Below are 22,505 nucleotides of genomic sequence, written 5' to 3' on the forward strand. Positions count from 1 at the left end.
TACCCCAGCCCAGGGGTCCCTGCCACCATGCCCAGCCTGGTAAGACTGGCCTGACGGGAAGTATGGAGGGACAGGAGCTAGAGAGCTGAGAGGCCTCCTAACAAAGGCTGCCTCCCACCAAAGGCTGCCTCCCAGCTGGGCAATGAAGTTCCTGCATCCCTCCGTCCTGCCCAATCCTACTCCCACCCTCCATGCAGATGCCCTGGATCTGCTCCCCTGGGACCAGCCCTGCGCTTTCTTTGCCTTAGTGATTCTGGTGCCTGGGACTCTGGGGGCTGCCACACTTTCCCAGGCTATAAGGTGACCTTCCTCCTACCATTTCAGACCCTTCTAGGGGATCTGCCATCCCCCTGGGTGCCCAGCTGGCCTCCCACTGTGACTATATGCAGTCTGAAGACACCCAGGGAAACCCTGGGTTCAGGACCTCTGTGCTGGGCCGTCACGTGAGGTGTCAACCAGGTGAGGTCGCTCTGAGAGAGACGCCTCGTTCAACTGCCCATGAAACAGGAGTCATAGGCTCCAACGGCAGTCAAGGCAAATGCCATGTAACTGCCCGCAGAACATTGAGAATCCAACATTTCCTCTTGGACACACATGAGGGCACTTCAAAAAGTTTGTGGAAAAATAGACTTGAAAAATAATGTGAATCTTTCCATGAGCTTTTTAAAGCACCCTGGCATGAGTACTTGGCACATGCTGTCTTCACAGCTGCAGAGTCCTCCTGCGTTCTACGAGCAGAGACCATGGTTTCCTCTTTGCCTTGCCAGAGTCGATCTGCAAAGCCTTAATGGACAGAGCGGCGCTGTAGGGTGGTCAAAGAAAAGCATGTCCAACTTAGCAGGTGGCTGTGACTTACACAGCTGGGGGGAGAGACCAGAGCTGGAATCACTTGCTTCATTTCCGATCCTCCCCCGAGTGACTACAGGAGGCCAGACGCTGCAGGAGTTTAGAGGAAGCCGCCTGCAGGAGTCTTGTGCTCAGGGGAGGCTTTAGGGTGCCACTGAAGGTGTCACAGGTGGGAGCGATCAGGGAAGAGCCTCGGGGGGGGTGGCAGGTTGGGCACTCAATGTTAGCACGGTGGAAAGCCAAACCAGAGCCCAGCTCGGGGTTTGGGGATAAGAATATCAGAGCCACTGGGAGCTCTTGAGCAGAACAGAGGTGAGATTAGACCTCAGATCCCTAGACCCTCAATCTTCTGTGCTTCTCTACCTGCTCTGTGCCATTCTGCTCCCTTCTCTGCACACCTCCACCTGTCTGTCTACTGACAAGGGATTTGGACCTCAATCCCACCAAGCCAGGCGGGACTTGGCCACACTTCTCCATCAACTCTGATCACATCTTCCCTGGGACTTATGTGCTCTCTTGTCCTTCCTCCAGGGTGATAAGTGGTTTTCCCTCGGCGTGAACATAAAGGTGTCCAGGCCCACAGAACCTGGTGAAGGGACCATTGACAACTATACTGTGTTCTGTCCCTATTCTGCGTGGGCCCTGAGGGAGGTCCTCTGTGAAGAGAAATACATGGAGGTGAGGACGGCCAGAATGAGGTGTGGTGCCCAAGTCGTGCTGGTCAACATGCCGGGGCTCTGGGGACCGAATATTTCATTCCTTCCATGAAAGAAGCCAAACGATATTCTCATGAGACAAAGTCCCAGTACATGAGCCTTATCAGTCACGAACTAGAGATACTTTGCTGAAAACAAGATTTGATTAAGTTAGAGGGAAGAAACCAAAGTGTTGAAGGCGGAGGAGCAGAGGCCTGAAGGCAGGTAGGCGGTAGGCTGTCACCAACCACCAGGTGGCACCCTGCTGTTGCCTTAGGCACAGAAGCTGTGTCAAAGCTGATGCCCCAGCCACGCCCTCAGCCCTTAGGATGTTTCAGGAGAATCTAGGTCCCAACAAGAAAAGCCATGTGTATGAGTGACCTGTCACCTTGAGCAGATTCCCTGCTCCAGAAGATGTAGCTGAGCCGGTGTGGGCCAGGTCCTGGGAATGTTATGAACAGCACAGCCCATGCGATGAAGGTGACCTGCAGGAGAGGCTCAGATGCTTTGGAAGGGGTTGGCTCATGGGATGGAGCTGGGAAGCCTCTCTGAGCCTTGCAGGGTGGATGCTGTCTGGGCAGAGATGGAAGAGGCTCCCTTTGTGTGTACCTTCCGTATAAAGAACCCACTTGTTGACAAGTATCCGTGAAGAGCAACGTGCCCACGGATTCTGAAGCCCAGGACCCTTAGCAACGGATGTCAGAGCACTGGCTGGCTGTACTCCTTTTGGCAGAACTGAGCCCTGACCAGCCAGCCTGCATTGACCTGCCCACCTCTTTCCTATATGGAATGCAGGTGGGCCCACCTCAGAGGGAGATTCAAAATCCTGCTGTAAGCCACATCACCACCTTCAAATTCCCCTGTGGTCTATTGAGATCCCGGAGCCAGGAGCCACATCTATCTCACCTTGCCCACCTGGGGAGATCCCCCTGGCTTTGCCAGTCGTGCCTCCAATTGGGAGCCTCCCTTACACCTGAAGGCTGAGTCCTGGGAGCTTCCAGCTTCCGGCCCCTTCTGCTCGTCCTCTCCTCTGGGCTGTGCGCAGGCTGGGCTGAGGGGCAGGAAGGGCTGCTGGGTGCAGCCATGCAGCTCACACAGCCTGCACGACTCCAGGTGGTGGCCCTGTATCCTATATTCCCTGGAGGGGGATCCCGGTCAGCCTTAATCTTTGTATTATTTAGTGTTCTACCCTATCAGCTTAGTAAAACATCTGGTGGTTGCCTTGAGTTTGAGAAGAGGTGAGAGAAGTGGTTATCCCCACCTCTTTAGGAGGAACAAGCGAAGGTCTCTTGAAGTGAGTGTCCAGTGCCCGTTTCCTGCTTCACATTCAGATCCTTAGCCCTTAAACTTGATTGTGCAGTCAATCCCACTCCTGTCTGCCAGGCTCAGGAAGCTGCTTATAAGTCATGGCAGGTGGTGTTCCAGCGCCTCACAAGGAAGATCGTGGTGGGGCCAGGCTGGGCTGTGGCTTCAACAACACTGGGGCCACAGTGTTCCTGTACTTGCCCTACTCTAGCCACGAGTCAGAAGTCATCTGGGTGAGTTTCCTCTACCCTGCTCTAATCCACACAGAGCGAGGGAGGGGAGGCATCAGGAGGGTTCTCTGTAATTGGCCTTTGTGAACTCTAAGCACATGGCACTAGTAAACCAACACTGGCCCGAGGAGGATGCAGAAAATAGACTGACAAGTGGATACCTAATCTGACTCTCATGTTCAGTGTCAAGGTGAAACTCCACTCAAAGACCGTGCAGGCCCTCTTGTATGGTAGGAACAATCCTGGCCTCTAATCTCAGACATCAGGATGAGGGCCAGTGTTTCAGGCAAGCAAGCCTTACCTCTTTAGTGACTTTCCTGTAAATATTGCCTAGGAAACTTCCTGATCACAGATAATCTGTTGAGGGATAGAAGGGATTCTCATGTCTGATGGTTTTAAGAGAAGACCTTGGTCGTCCTGAGCACAGGTTCTGACATTGGTGTTCGTATATGCAACCTAGGGAGAAGGTGTCCCCACAGTCACAGTGAGATCTACAGCCATGTATAAGCTCAGGTGGCTGCTTCTGCTTATCGACACCACTGTTTCCTGCCCCATAGGTAAGTGTCAGACTTCACTTCTCCAACTACTAAGGCACATCTAGGAGGCCTCTAGCTGGCTGCCAGGGTGGGCCCCAGTGGTTCACTCATGGGCCTGAGTCACAAAGACAGTCCTGCCCTCATACGCCATCAAGCGAACTTCAGGGTTTACCAGGATTTAAGAATGATAATGCCTCATGTGCTAAAAACTTAAACTAAAAGCCATCTTACTGGAAGCCTTAACCAGGATGCTTTTCCTCTGTCCCATGAGTATTGGAGGTCAGTATAGATGCAGCCCCTCACCCGGTAAACAACAGGCGCTAGGAGATAGTCAGTGACAATGAGGGGAATGTGGTCAGACCCTGTGCATTGATTCTTCCAGGATTCCGGCTTATCTCAAGACTGTCTACCAACCCTGCCCCCACCCCCAACCAACCAGAACATTTCATTTCTGAAACACTCTCTGTTGAGACGTGACTGCTCTGAGACAGAAAGCAATGAACTAGAAACACCAGGCAGGACTGGAGCTTATTCTTTCTTTCCTACACAGAACACAGGTTTGTGCAGTCTTAATGTAATATATCTGCCCAGATGAGAAAATGTAGGTTTATCTCCTGGAGGTCCAAAAGCAGCTGTGACCTAAGTGCCCCAGAAGGAGAGGTCTCACCCAGAATAGCACAGAGAGATGGAAAAGCCTGGAAAGGGAAAAGCCCAGCTCCTGCTCTCCAGCTCGAAGAGCCACGTTAACCCTTTCCTCTCCATGCAGATGGTCTGAAATCCGCAGAAACGACCATAACCTGGACAATTCTGAGCATTCTGCCTTCACTGATCCTTCATTTGAGTACCTTTAGGTCAGAAAATATCTCTCTCATTGTTGATGGCAGAAGAACAACAGATCCCGCCTCCTATGGCTATAGAATTGAATCTATTGCAAGCCACATTGAACATTGGAGTGGCAGGGGAGTGTCTGCAGGTGGGTCTGACTGCCTGGTTTCCAACAGCCTGTCACAGTATACCTAAGGATACCTGTTTCTATCTTTGGTCAAAGAATCACAACTACAAGACCCAGGTCTATTGCCTGTGGATGTTTCTTCTGGAATGTTAAGAAAAACAGGCTCGCTTAGAACTAAGTCATCTAATTCCATTGGCATGTTAAGGTTCAAAGAACCTGGTTTGGGAAGTCATTTATAGCAGGACAGTGACTTAATGACCACAAATATGTAAGATGGCAGATCAGGCCTCTTATTGCCAGCTCCAGCTTTGTGTGCCTCTAGTAACCAGGGAAGGGAAAGAGACAAGGCTCCCATTCTAGGGGGGAGGTGATGACTTCCAAGTGGGAGCTGTCCGGCTTCCCTCCTAGTTACTGGAGTATTAGTGCGCAGATCTGAAAATGTGTCCAGCTTGTTACTATAAGCACAGTGCTGGATGCCCACCCCACAGCTTGATCAAATATCTTAAGTCTGCTTTTATCGTTATGAGCAACTCTAACCAAACTTAGCCATGTCACACGGGGACAGATAGGTTAAAGTCTTCAGGGAAAAGGCATCTGCTCTACTCACGGGGAGTTTGTTTCATCTTGGACAACTCATCATCCTCTTTAGATTTCAACATAACTCGATGCCACCCTCTCCCTGGTGACCCTTGGTATGACCCAGGTGTGATCTCACGGGATGGTAAAACATCACAACTGTCCTTCCAGCTAGGAGAAGTTTGCCCCAACCCCAGCTATGTGGCCAGCTGCGGTATTCTAGGGAAGGTGGTCAGTGGGGTACCTCACCCACAGCTTACCTTATGGCTGCTGTCTCCTTGCTTCTCCCAGAGTGACGTCTGTCATAGAACCTATGGGGTGCCCTATATCATCCACCCATTCTTGGGGCACATGTGGTCAGACACTGATTGGCATGCGACTCTGTTCATGATGGACAAGCCAGCTAGAACTCCTCTCATGCCGGCGAGGCTCAGCGTTGTCAAGAGTGACTTACGCTTCCTGCCACTTCAGCTTCTTTGTCACTCACAGGCTTAGGCCAGTTTCTTTGGTGTGAACTAAGGCCCCGAGGGGGCCATGTGAGAAGTGCCTGGGACATCTGAATGCGCATGGCAGGAACAGTGACTTGGCATAAGAACTCGGGTTTTAGCAAGTATAGTCCATCCTATCTGGATGAGCTTTTACCTCTAGGCCTCAATACACCCATATACTGATTCGGCTTGAGGTCTTATCACTTGTAGGCTGTAATTAAGGGCTGCATTTAAATGGATTTATAGTTCTGTCAAAAGGATGATCTCGGTATTTAGAAGTCAAAGGATCATCTTTCTAGCCTATCATGCAATTAAAGCCTAAAAGACAATATGTACTGTCCGTCAGAACTGTCATTCAAACTCACAAGCGCTCGGATAACTTCAGGTCCTGTGAAGAGATGACACTAACAAGGGCCCTTTTGGTCTCCATGAGCTTACGGTCTACAAAGGGGCACACAGTGGCCAGCCCCTACATCTGCTGCTACTTAAGCCAATATACAAAGGGACAAGCCCAGGTAAATTCGAGCTAACCCTTACCCAGCAGGAGGGCTGGCAGCTGGTGGTTACCTGTATGAGAACTGGCTGACAGTACTTGACCAATGATGCTGGGTTGCTTTCACGTCACAGGTGAGCTGATGTTCCCAAAATGCCTCTTGTGGATCCCTTCCTTCCTGTGTCCCCTGCTGTGCCTTGTTCTTTTGTTACTGGCTATAGGATTGACTCTTCAACCTAAGAGACAAGAGCCAGCCTTTGGGGGAGAGGGGAGAAGGTTACCAAAGGACAGAGACACCCTAGCCCTTTCTCTTCTTCTCACAGGAAAGAGGAAATGGGATGCTCTTAGCTCTGAGGACTTAATGAAGGGATGTCGGGGAGTCTGTGGACAGTAAACCACAGATCTTGTAGATGAGGACTTCCCAACAGATAGGGTTCCCGAGACAAGACTCTTCAACATCACATTCAGAGCCCTCTTCCCTGATGACCAGTTGGTGGAAATAGGGACTGGAACTGGACCTTATCCCATTTTAGAAGAGGAAGAACATGGGTTTAAGATTTGGGAAATTCCTCTCCCAAATGAAACACAAGGATGACCCAATGTGATTAAGAGGGACACTGGCTGTGCAGGGAGCTGCCACTTCAGAGCCCAAGGTATGAGCACAGACCTCACAGAGCTGTGACTGGAGAGAAGCGGCCACTGCCAGAATAGTGCCACTGCCACTTGTCATGTCCCAGCTCTCCTACAGATTTCCTACAGGTAAGTCATTTTCATTAAGCACAAGCCTTCTCACAAAAGGGCCTTCTCACAAAAGGGCCTTCTCATTAGGTCTCTGGAGAAGTAAAAGGGTCAAAGAGGAGTGAAGAGAAATGGGTGCTTGGGAGAGAATAGGTTCCCACTGAGACTTCCTCAGGCTTGGCAGGCCAAGGCTGGACAATGGATGAGGAGGACTGACCCCAATGGGTGTCCTGTCTGCCCATCCTGCACTTCCCGCAGAACCTCCCCAGGCATTGGCACCCGTGACAGCAAGACCCTGTTCTTGGCCATCCTGATAACCGGTCTGTTCTCCTATAGGGAGCTCTACTTGGGACCCCCGTGCCTGAGCACTGGGCTGGGACCCCTTGGTGGCATCCTCCCCACAGGTAACTCCACCTACCTGTTCTTGACAGCACCTGGTGTTGACCCACCTGGTGTTTCTCCAGGAGTGCTCTGAGGTGGGTCCTGAGAGAGGGGAAGCTGCTGGGCCCAGGAGGGCGGGAGAAGCCATGCAGGCACTGTCCTGGCGCCATCAATCCCCAAGAGCATGTTGTCAAGTCAGACACAAGGGAGTGCTGAAGGCTGCTTCCGAGCAGTGCTACAGGCTTAAGCAGTCTCTGTCCAGGCACCCTTGCAGAGCAGAGCGTGCTGTGTCCCAGGCCTATCAGCATTCATTAGGATGGCCTGTGTTTTGTTGCATGTCATGCCTTCTAATCCCTAGAACTAAAAAGAAGTGGCTCCTGGATCCCAGGTCCTCAGGCAACTCTCCAGCAGTCCTGGGCCCTGAGTTGCCAGATGTGCCCCCTGCAGTGAGAACCGACTATCTGTCTGTCAGGCCTCTGCCTCTAACAAAGCTGAACCCAGATGTGGGGCGAGTCCCGGGATCTTTCCCTATAAAGGATTCAAGCCTGGTTTGAAGTGGCTCTGAAGAGGGCAGATCCCTAGATACCACCCTGGACACCTACTCCGTGCAGTGCATCTGCCCTGATTCAGACCTCATTGGTGAGTAGATGGGCCTTCGGTTCTCCACTCATGGGGCTGCCCACTTGACACCCGAGAGAGCTCTTGGCCCCTGACGGCCTCATGTCCTATTTGTCACGTGGTCTCCATGCTGCATCCTCCATCTTTCACCCTGTCTCAGGCCCACTGCTGGCTCTAGTCTGGGGCCACAGCATCTGCTTCCATCTGCATAAAGAAGGCCTGAGCGCCTGCCATGGTGGAATCTCTTTCCAAGCTCACAGACCTCTCTGTCCCTCTGGGGAGGACGAGCTGGACCGTCGCAGCTCAGACGCGCCTCATTCCACACCCTGCGCATGAGACTTACTCCCGTCTCAGGAGTCAGTGCCCAATTTAAATGCTGTCTCTTCTGTGAAGCCTCTCTGGTTCTTCCTTCTCCCCAACTCTCCTTCCTTTTAACTCTCATAATCAGAGTCATAACCGTATTCTTCCTTGGACTGGTTACTTGTCCTTGATGACTCGTCCTTATTTTCCCTTCTGAACTGATTTCCTTAAAGGCAGGGCCCACGGCCTGATCACTTTGCCTCTGCTGGAATTCAGGCTTTGTGTTCAACTCCTCAAATATACATAAAAATGAACAAGGCCCAATATTTGTCCCTATCCCACTCAGAAGCCTAAGGGTATAACCTAAACAGTTGTGCCTGTGGTCACCCGTGACAAGAGAGCCACTCCTGTCTCGAGGAACAGCATAGAGGTTGGTCCAGGTCTAGTCCAGACCCCCAGATAAGATGGGAACAGGCTTTGATCAGAGTGTGGTTGGGGCACAAGGATGGCTATGACAACTGTGGTGTGTTCCTGGTGTGCCTCCCCAGTGACACCGTGGCTGTCTCCACCATGACAGCCACTGACCCATCCGTTAACATGCACAGGGCCATGCTGAAGGACCACACTTGCAAACCAAGAGAGCCTAGCAGGAACCAAGCCTTCTTCCCATTTGTCATCACCAGTAGTGAGGTGTAAGGAAGGCAAGAGGGCCACCTGCTCCTTCCAGTTCTTAAAAAAGCTTAGACAGTATTCTTTCTCAGTCCTGCATTCTCAACATGCCCTAAAATCTTGGGTTATTTAGTTTGAAGGTGACTACATTGTATATGAAAATGAAGTCATCTATGAGAAGGAAACCCTTGCTATGACGGGCTGTCCCGCAATCACGAGAGATCCAGACTTCAGGTAAGATGGCCACTGTGAGTAAAGGTCAGCCATGTCCCTGAACTCAGCCCCACTGTCACCACTACTCCCATCCACAGAGAATTCCATCTGACTATGTAAAGAGAACAATGAAAAAAAGTTCGTGGAAGGGCCTCAGAATGTCAGGGACAGCTCCAAAATGCTTTGGCTTCTGTGTTTGTTTTTCTGCCACTAATTTATCTCACTTCCTTACATACTTATTCATATTGGAAATATAATGTAAATTGGAATAATATCAAGAGACCCTCTTTTTTAGGAGACTAAGTAATGTTGCTAGAAATAAATCTTCACATGACTAGATCATGGTCCATCAAGATATAGTCCATCAGCCAATGGAAAGGACCAGTAGAATAGATCTCTATAGCAGGCTGTCTGTAACAGGCTCAAACCCCAACTCGGTCATTTTTGTCATTGTAAGTTGAGACTTTGAAGTCCCTTCCCCTCCCTGGCCCTCAGGTCTTTCTTGTCCATGAACCAGAGTCCCCGTGAGTCCCTTCTTGCTCTGCAGTTCTGCAAACTGATGAAGCTGCTCTTGCATCCACACTTGCCTGAGGCTGATGCTGCTCTGCTACAACTCGGTTAAAGAAATACTAACCCAAGTGGGCTGGCGTGAGGACAGGCCAGGGACAAAAGCTATTCTACCACCAGGAGAAGGCTCAGTGGTGTTACAGTCCCAGATTAGAGATCAGTGGGTAGCTGGGGAATGAGGGAGAACTTTCCTTGAGTACTTCCACCCAGTTGCCCTAGGCTGGACTCCCATTCAGCAAGGCCTAGTGGGGGCAGACAGACACTGGAGACCCAAGCAAGGGTAGCTAAAGGTAAGGGTATTCTGGGATATGTTCTGGAGGCAGGGAGGGCAGAAAAAGAATATTCTCCATGAGTACACCAAACACTTTCCTTAAGATGAGTCATTCATTGAGTTCTGCAATGGAGAGATGGCCACTGTGAGTCCAACATCCAAGTCGGTGTTTTTTGAGGTGCAACTGATGAGCTTTGCAGATGTCCCAGAAGAATTGCTCCCAGACAGGTGTTTGGTATCGGTGTTACCAAAATTTGATGACAACCCCCAGTCGAACATCATCATAAATAGGCAAATATCCTCAACTAGAAACTGAAATGGAAGAACCAGAACCCCAATTCTACCAAATAGAGCCCAAGATTCTGTTAGGACACCTCATGTGTCAAAGCAAAATCTCCAAAGTGAAAACCCAATATCCTGGTAGATCTTGTGGTCACCTGAGCCTATCAAAAGAGTTTCCATCCCTTCTGTGCACTTTCTCAGTCCACATCTTCTCCTGACTTCTTACAGTCTCCATCCCTGGCCCCAGCCCTGTGTACCCTTCTTTGTGTATAAGGGGCCGGCCAGTTCTCTCCATTTCCTGGGGTGACTATCTGAATGGACACAAGGTTTCTCTAGTGCCTTGCACCATGCTGGTCTCCAAATTCTTCCTGGCAGCTGCAGAAAAGAAAGCAACCTGTTGAAGGTAGACTTTCACCCTGTCTCCCAGAGTGAGAGAGTCCTATACCCCTCATTATTCAAGAGGCTGGTGGTGAAGGCTATGGCATCCGCACCCAAAGAGTTGAGTTCAGAGAAATAGAAAGAGCCAAATGGGAACCTAGGCTCCCAGTTATGTAGACAGTTTGGAGACACTGAGCAAAGTTCCTGGGATTCCCAGGTCCCAAATACTCCTAGGGATTTTGGAGATCTGTCTGACATGTACTGCTTGGTGACTTGGCATCAATGTCCAGAGATCAAGTCTGACAGAGGGTAACTGGTAACTGATGACCAGCTTAAGTGTGGGGGAGGCAGCTGGCGTGAATTGGACCTCCAGCTGGTCCTCTGCTTAGCCAGTTGTTAGCTGTGTGACCTGGACAGGTCATTTCTCCTCTTTGAACCTCACGTTCTGCACAACGAGGACATTAGCCTCATTAAAGTCATTGAAGACTTTGAAGTTTTGGTAAAGCATCCAATACATAGACTTGCTGATAGGAAAGGGAACTGTCCTGCTCCCGACCAGCACCCCAAAATCACCCCATTTTGTGCCTAGAGAGAGAAAGTTCATCATCCTCCCCATCCCATTCTCATACTTTAACTCCTCCTCTCCCTTGGAGAAAGGCTGCCCTCTTACCCAGGCTAGTTGGGACGAAGTCCCATAAGGCTTAGGACAAAGTGTGGCTGGGAAGGATTTAGTGTTGTATCACTCTTGGCTTCCTGAGGCTCTGGCATGGGAATTTCTGCCCCTGCTGGGACTGAATGGCCTCTGCCTGCAGGGAGCTCTAGGTGCTGTCAAGCCCTCCAGATCACTGGCCCCTTAAGGTCTCTGTCCTGCCAAAATACTGTCTTCCACTGTTCGCCCACCTCTGTCCTCAGGTATATCTACACTGCCTGGCCCAAGTCTGCCTACACTTGACCCTACTGGGCATTGTGGAGGGCAGAGCTCTCCTGAGAAGGCTGGAGGAAGAGGTGGGGCAAAGCCCTGGCTGCACTGTCTAGCAGAACACAGAGAAGCTCTGCCCCACAGTCCTGCCCACCAACCCTCTGCAGTTGTCCCCTACATCACTCCACGTGACCCAACCTGCTGAAAGCTGCTGCAAGTCCTGACCAGGCTGTGAACTACCCTCCCACAGAGCTCCCCAAACGGTACTCTGTGCATCACGGCTATGTCTTGACCAGGCCCATTTTGCTCTCAGCTTGAGGAGCTCTTGCTTGAAGAGTACTTGCACGCAGAGCTGGGTGAGTCTAAGGGCTCTCTGGCCAAAAACACCTGACTCTCTCCCATCAAGCTGTCCAGTTTCTGGCTATGCTAATTTCCAGGCATTTTATGAGACTTTTAACAAGTCTGATTGTCGTTCTAGAAGAAGACGGTCCTGGGGGAAAGTCCATATGAGCCCAGAGATCTTAGCCTTCCTGCCTCAGTGACTCCCCACCCCCTGCCCACCTTGAACCCAGGTCAGGAAAGACCATCTGGCCTGAGTTTCAGTGACTCTGAGGGTTATGTGCCCACTAGTCAGAAGATCAAGATCTGAGTGGGAACCTTGTAGAAAGCAAGTCACTTGAGATCCCTGCCACCCCTGAAATCCCTGCCTTTTTCTCCCTAGAGAACAGTGCCCCAGGGTCCTGGCCATGGTCCTGGCTGGTCATCTGCTTCCTGGCCATGGTGGTGGCTACCAGGCTGGTACTATCCAAGATGACCTGTAAGTCATTCTGTGAGAAGCAACGGATTCCAAGTGTAATAAATGCATTTAACCACGCACATGCTGCCCCCATTGTCCCGTCGGTAGCGTTCTAGTTAGTGATGGGGTCCTTCCCAAACAAGGTAGAACTCTCAGTGCTCCACAGCAGAGACCCGTGAAACCTGTCGACTTGGAATTTGCTTAGTAAAATGAGATGACTGACTTACACCACACTATCTGGCTTCTCAGGTACCAGCAGACTCGTTAGCAAGAAACGTAGAAGCAAGAATAGCTGTCACACGCAGTCACTTAGTGGAGGAGGGAGCTGCCGAGCTGTCCCCCAGCCCAAGGGCTGCCCAGAGCCCTCGCTCTGCCCCAGTCAGCAGCCTAACTTCTCAGTGGCATAGTTCTGCTCCCCATCGTCCCACTTCTCCCCATGAGCGTCTTCCAATGCTGTCTGCATGGCATCTTCACCCCTGAGAGTCAACGTTGGTCTCCACTCTGGGAATCACAGAACACAGACTGACTGTGGAGATCCCCTGGCATGGCTCCCTCCCCCCCACCCCCCATGTGAGCTGGGCCTCTTGTTTGGGGCCCTGCTGGCCAGGTCTTGAAGCAGTCTCTGAGGAGGATGTGAGAATGTTTCCCTCGAGCCCAATTCCCGAGCTGGCCCCCTTTCCAGATCATTCTGCAATGAATTGAGACCTCAACTCAGCCCACACTCTCTCTGGCCTGCACTAGTCTCAGGAGGGCAATGTTTCTCACTGTAAAAACGGGTGGTCCATCTTGTTCACCTGGCTGACGTCAGCTGGTTAGCTGGAAGGGCTGGGAGTGGGGTGGGGTATTTGGGGAGTAGGGGTGGGAGGTGTTGTATCTATTGGGAGGTCTTGATAAAGAGCCCTGAATAAGTCCCTGCTGGGCCTGGGACCCCGTGCTGGGCCCTAAAGGCTTCAAGATGCTGGCTTCTCCCCCTTGACAACTAGGCCCTAGTTCATTATCAGGATTTTAGAAACACCAACAGCACCAAACAAAAGGCAGAACAGTTTAAGTGCAAAATACTGGATACAAAAAGGACCCTTAGAGGGCTCCAAATAAGATCGGGTTTGCATGTCATCATTTGACTAAAACTTGAACTGCTTTAGAAAATAAAAAGCCTTAAGTAGTGGATATAATCTGATTGGCAGAAGTATTCAGAGAAGGGAAAACAGCTCCAGGGAGAGTCTCCAGCGATGGCAATCCGGAGCACTTGGGAAGGGAAGAGCCCTGTGAGCCTGAGGGGCAGAAGGTGCGAGTGCCCGAGGGGCAGAGGGAGGCCACCAACCAAGGCTCCTCCAGCTGGAGTTCAGGGCTGTGGACCACTGAGGGCAAGAGAAGAAACGCAGCTCTCCTGCAGTGCAGCTCTGCTAGCTGTGATGTTCCTGACATCTCTCTATCCCCTGCCCTGTCTCCCACCCCGGGAAGAGTGACTTCCCTGGTGAGTCCCCATTTAGAGAACTAAGCTGTGTAGCACTTTCCTTATAGTCCTGGAGGCTGTCTGCTCTCAGAGTCTGTTTCTTCATTACCAGCAGCAGCAGCAGCTCACCCTCTCCCTCCACGTGGCAATCCCTGTTACCGTCCAAGACTGTGTCATAATTTTGAGGCCCTGTTTTTGGAGTGTCCCCCTTCTCTACACCATATCCTCCAATGCAGTCCTCCTCCCAAAGAAGCCCAGCCTCCCCTCTAGATCTGCCTGTCTGCCTTCCCAATAGGTTCAAAACCCAGTGCTGCTTACTGGGTCCTTCAGAACACCAGTGAGGCCAGGCTGGGAATGACTGGTGGGCCAGCAGCCTGCTCCCCGGCTCTGCCCTTCCCAGGCCTGTGAGGAAGCTCGTTCTTGTTTCCATGAGATGTGTTGTTAACGTTTCTTTTGACTTGAGCTCATCTCAGTAAGTTTTTGACCCTTGCCCCTAAATCTGTCCCCAGGCAGAAACAGAGCAGGGATTGGCTCCCCCGCTGGCTGAGTCACTTTCCTCCTGTTTGTCTCCCCCATACTCAACTTCTCATAGGCATGAATTAAAGTGGAACCAGGTAGGCAGCACTCCCCTGTTGGCGACCAACATGCCACAATAAAATGGACCGTGACAGCCACTGCCAGAGCAGCTCCCACCTCCACAGCTGAGCCGGGAGCCAGCGGTGTGCTCTGGCACCAGGCACCGATCGGCTGAGCAGAGCAGGCCTAGCTCAGGCCCTGTGAGGCCAGGACAGCTCCTATGGGGCAGAGAGGGAAGAGCGAGGTTTACTCTGGACTGAGGAGGTCCCAGGATGCTGGACTTCCAGTTTCAAAACGGAGAGCATCCTGGGCAAATTGAGACAACGTAGTCACCCTAGAAGGAGCTTAGGTACAAGGAAAAAAATCTGGGACTTTCTACCAACTTTGACTCCCACCTAATATAACTCCTTGATCATCTCTTTTGGTAAAATGGAAATGTTAGTCTTGAAGGGACATCATGAGGCTTCCCCTTTCCATACTTGTAAATCAAATTACAACCAGCATTTAAGTGGGTGGAGACACGGTTGGGTCTGTGTGCCCTCTTCTCTCAAAGATCTTTACACCAGCTTCCTTTCCTGCAGCCCGAGGCTTGAGACATGTGCCCCCAACTTAGCAATGCTTGTAGCATCTTGTCTACCTCAGAGGCATGATTTGGTGCCCATAACCTTCTTCTCTGCCATAGGTTTCTGGGACTTTGCACAATTCGTCATGGGGCTCAGCCCACAGAGCTCCAATCCTGGATGATGGTCCTGGGCAAAGACTTGGATCTTGAGATAGATCTAAGGTTTGGTGTTAGGATGAATGGAAGATAAAGTAAACTGAGGTGCTTCACTGTGTGAAAATCACTGTTATTGTTAAACTGAGAGTCAGAAGGGCTGGATCTAGTCATAAAATTCTTTTGTTAACCAACTGCATAACCTTTAAACCAGAACATTCTCCCCTGTTCATCTGCCTGTAAAATAAAGGAGTAGATGATTTCTCCAGGTCCTTCCAGCTCAGCGTTCTATGACTCTGATTAAAAGTGTATGCCCATTAAGCCATTCAAAGGGCATTACGTCTGGCAGTCTGGATGCTAGCAGCCAGCCCCAGGAGGGAGAGCACTTCAGGCAGGGACAGTCTGCTCCCCAGCCTGGGACCACTTGGCTGCAGTGTTAATTGACAAGAATGGAACATAGCAGCATTTATGAGAGATCACGAGAAGGAAACCTGAGGAGGTTATACATTAGTCACATCTGAAAAGCCTTCTCCCTGACCCTGCAAGCCAGAGGAGGTAGCCACAACCACTTCCCTGGATGAAGGACTTAGTGATCCAGTAAAGGGAACAGTTAGCCAGCATTGCTTTATGCGCTCAATAGCAAATGACTTTCTCCAGGGAGAAACACACACATAACTATTGAAGACAAAATTCTGGATCAAGTCAGGCCACGACACTACAAAATTATGTGGTACTGATTGTCTCCCATTTGAAAGAGGAAGCATAATGTCCCCCCCAAAAAAAATCCTGAGAGACTCAGGAGACAAAAGGCGGTCTTCCTCTGTCTTCCTTCCTCCTCTCCCCTTCTTCCCAGCCCCACACGCTGCACAGAGCAGGTGGGAGGGAAGAGACACTGATCAGCTGCCCAGGACATCACTCACCCTGTGCTTAGAACTGGGCTGTGTCAGAGACCTGCACAAGCAGCGTGGCTCCTGCCCTCAGGGTCCCCATCTTGAAGACAAACACACATGAGAGCAGAATTTGATGCCAGGCAGAATGACAGGGACAAGCGCTCTCCAACTTGAATAGCACTGGAATCTCCAGAGACTTGTTCAAATGAGTGCTTGGGCCACACCCCCAGGGAGTCAGATTCAGTTGGCTGGGATGGGGCCCAAATTTCGCAAGTTCCTAGAGACCAGGCTCAGAACCAGAGCCACAGACCAGTGCCCCGTACACCTTAGTGTGCCTGTGAACCTCCTGGGGATCTGGGTAAGATGTAAATTCTGATTTGAGAGGTCTGGCATAGGGCCAAGAGTCTGCATTTCTAACAAACTCCCAGGTGATGCCTGTGGTGCCAGCCCATGGCCCACGTTCAGTAGCAAGGGTGCTCTGTCTAGGCGACAGTACAATAGAAACTGGAAAATGAGGTGATTTTGGGTTGATGCTGGCAGAAAAGGTTTAATGGTAGTTGCTGGGACGTGGGCTGGTCCTTGAAGAATGAGTGAGATTTAAGTAAGGGAAGAAAAGAGGATGTTTTGAGAAAGAACACTGAGCAAAGGCAGGGAGTTGGGAATGAGACTAGCAGGGGTAGAGAAGAGGACATCAGCCATTGTCACGAGCTGGTGTAAGTGACAGATCGAGGCTTGGGGCTCCACATGCAGGCACCCCGCTCCATTTGCCTCCCCAACCCTCCCTATTCCAGAGACTAGGCCAATTCCAATAAGTCTACTGGCATCTGGTCTTCATAATGGAAATAATTATTGTTCTGCAAGCCCCAGACTGACAGCTCCCAATCCTGCCTGCTCGGCCAACTTGGATGTTTTTTCACCTGGCTTGTTAGTAATGGTTTGTTGTTTGGCAACCTGAAGCGACTCCCACTTTTCTTTTCCAATCTCAAGTCAGAGGAGCCTCAGTTCTCCAAGCACTGAGTGTCTCCAAGCCACACAGGGTGGTTATGATTTTCTCAGCAGGCGGCCAGAGCAAACCAGCATGTTTCGTTCGGTGCTTAGTCATGGGTTCCTCTCCTGACTCAGTCAGGGTCATGACCAAATAAAGAAATAATAGCCCCCCTTTTCCCTCCCTTACCTTAGAAATCTTTAGTTTATTGGCTTGTTCTACCAAAAGGCTCACCTTTTTCTCAGTAGAGGTGCCTTTGGAGTGTGAGAACACGAAAGCACACGTGCAGAAGGCCTGCCGTTTGAAAACTTAACTAGTATTTATTGGGTACTGGCTTAGTTTCCCAGTGTTGCCATATCAAAGTATCACAACCTGGGTGGCTTATAAGAACAGAAATGTGTTCTCTCACAGTCCTGGAGACCAGAAGTCCAAAATCAAGGTGTGGGCAGGGCCACGCTCCCTCCGAAGGTTTTTGGGGAGAATCCTTCCTTGCCTCTTCCAGTTTCTGGCAGCCTGGGCATTCCTTGGCTTACGGCAGCAGAAGTCTAATCTCTGCCTCCGTTTTCACAACGTGTTCTCCCTGTGTCAGTGTCCAGACTACTTCTTATAAGGACCCACTCCATCTCTATCATCTTAACTAACTAGATCTGCAATAACTCCATTCCCAAATAAGGTCACATTCTGAGCAACCGGTGGTTAGGACTTCAACATATCTTTTGTGGGGACACAATTCAACCCATAACCGGTACCTGTGATAAAGCTATACTCCCTGCTGAATTTGACCTTGCCTTTTAGAGGACTTTCTTCCTCTAAATTAAACTAGAATTGTGAGCTGTTTAAAATAAAATGAAAATATCAATCAGACCCTATTCTCAAGGCTAACTGAGAAGGGGTCAAACATTTGTCCATCCCATACCCATTAGCCAGTGACAAATCTGCCGGATCTAAATAGCAAGTTAATGAGCAGATTGTGATAACTGACTCATTTGTCCATTCAACATACTTCAGGCCCTTCTGCACGCCAAGTACTGTTCTAGGTGCTGAGGATACAGCACGAAACAGACAAAAATCCCTGCCCTCCCACAGCTTAACTTCCAGTGGGGAGAAGACAAATCAGGCTAAGTAAAACCATGGTATTGGTAGATAGAAAAAAAATAAAGCAAGATGAATGTGATTGGGATTTGCAATTTTAAACAGGGTAGTCAGAACTGGGGCAGGCCGAGGTTGCGGGGAGAAGGCTGGAGAGAAGAGCAAGGGTGCAGTTCCCCAACGGTAGCCTTTGTGGGAACCTTGCTTCTCACCGAGACATGTGAGAAGCAACTGCATGCTTTCAACCCCTCACTCTGGTGGCCATGTCGAAACAGACTTTGGGGGTGAGGGCCAAAGCAGGAGACCCACCGTGCAGAGGCCAGACTTTGGGAGTGAGGGCCAAAGCAGGAGACCCACCGTGCAGAGGCGGGTGTGCCGCCTTGGCCTGGAGTGGTAACAATAAGAGGAAAACTTCTGGAATCTGGGTCTGCGCTTCTGTTAGAACCTGAAGTGTGCGCTTCTGAATGTGCTGGGTGGGGACAACTGAGAGCTCTGTTTTGGACACGTTTGGTTTGCACTACTCTATTTGATCAACTCTGTAATCTTAGAAAGAGCTTTCTAATAAATGGAAATAGGTTCAAATAAATGTGGTGCCAAAAGAATATATTCAGAGGTATTCTTGGTACAAACTTGGTACAATGGCCTAGAGGGAGCAGAGCCACTAAGGTGGGGAACAGAACTAAGAGTGATTTGTTAGAGGTGGGACTAGCAGGAATAGGAAGCCTTTTCACCCCTTGTTTCCAATTGTTTTGGTTAAAAATGGTTACCTCTAGAGGGGAATGTGATGGGGGGGTCTTACTTTTCATTTATACCTCCTGCACTACTTTTTTATTACCATATACGTGTATTAATTTTATAACAAAAAATTGGCAGGCATTTTAATGTGGTTTTTAATATTATGGGTCTAAGCAGAATTTTTCTATGTTCTTACATAGAAAAATTTCCAAGATAAACGATTTAAGTTACTAAATAATAATCTGTATACCCTATTTCTATGCATGTATATGCATACATGGGTCCATGTATTTGTACAAAGAAAAAGGTCTGGAAGGATAAGTATGAACTTAACAGTGGTTACTCCAAGACAGTGAGAGTGAGTATAAGGAAGGGTCTTAACAGGGGAACTTTCACTTTTTACAATATATTCTTCTGCACTTTTTGCTACTTCTAAAAGGCATACTTTTTACCTGTTTTAATTTAAGGTAAAGGTCTTACTTAACACTCTGCTTCAGCCAGAGCTCAATTAAACCTCCATACAATCCAAACAAAAATAACTTAATATTTTAAATAGGCATCAGAAAAATCGAAACTTTTCAATCCTCCTTTACTCTTATTACTGCTAAAAATAAGGTGACAGTATAATGATAAGCTCTATTTAAGGTTTTTTTGTTTTTTCAATAGTAGTGTCAAAATATATATTTTTAAAAGTTAAGCATGACTCACAAGAATACAGAATGAAAACATGACAAATGATTAACTCATTAATGAGAGAACCACCAGGCTGGTAAAAGAGCCATTTGAAGAACTGAGTATTTGTGGTCAATCAAGAAAGAATTTGGGAACAAATTAGCTAGTTTAGATGTAAAACTGGCTAATGTTCTTCAGGGCAATAAAACCATAACCTTCAGGGTTATCTTTTCTACCAGACAGAATTCACTTGCATCTCCTCTGAACAAAAATCTGCAAGTCACATGTAACCTCACAGAGTCTGGGTCCTAATGAAGAGTAAATAGAAAATAAAAAAAAAAAGGCCGACACCCTGGAGAAATAAGCAGTCCTTAGGTGGGTCTGTTATACTGTGCTCAGTGTGATACTGAAAGGACATGCAACCTCCTTTTGCCTTATTTCAAAGTGCAGGATACTTTTTCTCAATATAAAACACAAATTTACATATTGGCAGCCAGGGCTTTCAAGCTTCCGAATGGAGTTTGCTCTTAATAGTAATCTGCTTTTCACCATCTTTTGCATCTGCTTTCAATCAAGAAGGAAAATGACCAACAAGCAATTCTAGTATTGCAATAATGATTCAGAGTAAAAACTAAATATATTTTAACATTGTTTTGATACTCACCTTGATAGGTACTAAAACATTTTATGAGCAATTTAAATTTTGTATCAGGATAAAGAAAAAAGTCCACATATCTGCTTTGAATAGATGCCAGCAACAACAACAACAGAAAAATCAATTGATACTAATTGCAGTTTCAAATATTTTTTGGGATTTTGGACATAGCTTCGAGCAAGTTACTGAATTTCGTAGCCTCGGCTTCCTCCTCTGTGGAAAAAAAAAAGGTCGTCTTCACCACACTGTTGCACGCATGATTCTGTCCTGACACATGCAACCCTGGGATTATACTGCTGTACTTTTATTTTACTGTTACATCCATATTCACAGGCCATAATTTCTTTCTGGACTTCCTTACAGGTTTTTTTTCCTTTTTTCATTTGTCTTTATTACATGGATGCGTGCTTTTATCTTCTTATGATTTTAAAAAGCATAAACTATGTTTTTTAAATCTTGCCAATTGCTTTTATTTTCCAAATATAAAAATTAAATTGCATTTATCCTCCTTTCTTTTTTGTAATGAATGAAATGGTGTCTTTTGAAGTTTCCTAACATTAGATGTGAAATTTAACAAATCTCTCTCCCTCTATAATCAAATGCCATTTTAAACTGGAACCCCAGTCTCATAATTTATTGTTACGTTTTTGAGAAATATAGAAAACACCAAAATGTGAGTTTATATAGAAGCTGTTAAAATTACACTCTGAGCCCACACAGCAACTGTTGTGTCAGCTTTTCACTAGGTTCTTAAAAAGTTATGCCACATGTTTGTCAACAATTAGTTTTAAAAAATAACAATCTGTTAACCCAAACACACTAAAGAAATTCAACATCATAGTTTCAGGCAGAGACACACCTTATGATTCACTCAACACAAGGTGCTAGTCAGAGAATATTACATGAAATAAATTGGAATCATCTCTTAGGACCCTTCAATCAGTTTTGTGCATGTGCTGTTAGGTTTTTGAAGCACTCTTGTGTTTAGTCTTTAATTTGCCTAAAGGTGTTTTTCAGTTATAACTTTACTATTATTAAGTGCAGTTTGCATGTAAAAAGACTGTGACTCAAAAAGCTTGACAAATTGGTCTTAAAAAATGATGCAAAAACTTTGAATATATTTTAAAACATTGTACACTTTAAATGGGTGAATTGTACAATATATGAATTGTATCTCAATAAAGCTGGGTTTTTTTTAATGCTTCAGAAAGAAGAAAAAACAAATATAGAAAACATTCGTGTTTTTACAGCTTATATACAAACTGTTTACTTTTAAATTATCCCCTATAGAAACCTGTTTTCATTGCTCAATTGTTATTTTTCTTTGCGAAAAGAGGGTATCTGGGGATAAAATGGAATTCATAATTTTTCCAATTAAAATTGATGGAAATACTTTTTTCATTTAATGGCTCTTCACTTAGCAGAAGCAAAGTAAAGTAAGAGATAGGTTTAATTATTTGAAACTTCTAGTTATATTTTTAAGGGGACTAGACTTGGCAGTGATGAGAGAAAGACTAGCGTAAATGCTGAATTGATTGGCCCTGAGTGGCAGTGTTCAATTATGTTATGCCCACTGAAAATATTTAAGATCTGCAAAATGGCAGGGGACCAAGACTATGTTCAGGATTGGGAGGGCAGAGAAGCCAATAAAAGACAGAAAAAGCAGAAAAGATATAGAAAAGGGCAAATAGATAATGACAAAAAGCTGACTGGAACACTTAGTTTGCTACTCCACAGCTGGACCACTGTTTGCTATCATAGAGTAAGTTATGGGCCTCATTCAGTTCCAGATTTCAGAAAAAAACAAATAGTTCCCCGCTTTTCAACTAGTGTTAAGAGTAACTTTCTAAACTCAAAAGTAACTTAAATCCATTTATTCTCCCTTACTTTGTAAAAGACAAACTTTATAACAAACCACAATTCTTTTCTGCTTTGCTTTTGGCAGAGAAAAAAACTAGACAACAATATAGTTTGGGTACTTTTCTAGTAGAAAAAGAAAGAACTCAACAAATATTGAAATGTGAGAAATATGAATGATAACAAACATAAAAGAATATCTTTAAGGTATATATCAAAGGTATTATTTAGTCAATCAGAAACTTGGAATCTGAATGTGTAATGCCTAAAGTTTTGAAGATAAATAAGGTAAATATATTATTCTTTAGTTATTTCCAGTCACAAGACAAGAGAAAAATAGGTACCCGGGTCCCCCTTCCCAATCAGCAAGTGATGATTCTGAATTTCAGCGATTTTTTTCTGATAAAGGATAAAGAAACTTGAATAAAATCCAGCAAACCAAATGTAATTTTTTAACACATTTCTGATTTCATATTACATCTGATCCCAGTCAAGAGTAAAGAAAAGAAAATATAAGCTAAGAGCAAATAAAGCTACTAAAGTATTATTTGATTCTCTGGGTGGAATGGCTTTAAGTTCTCCCAAGGTCAAGCAACCTGTTTTTTTTTTTTAAAAAAAAGTTTTC

The sequence above is a fragment of the Cynocephalus volans genome, chromosome 14, assembly GCF_027409185.1.
Source record: "Cynocephalus volans isolate mCynVol1 chromosome 14, mCynVol1.pri, whole genome shotgun sequence".
NCBI lineage: Eukaryota > Metazoa > Chordata > Mammalia > Dermoptera > Cynocephalidae > Cynocephalus > Cynocephalus volans.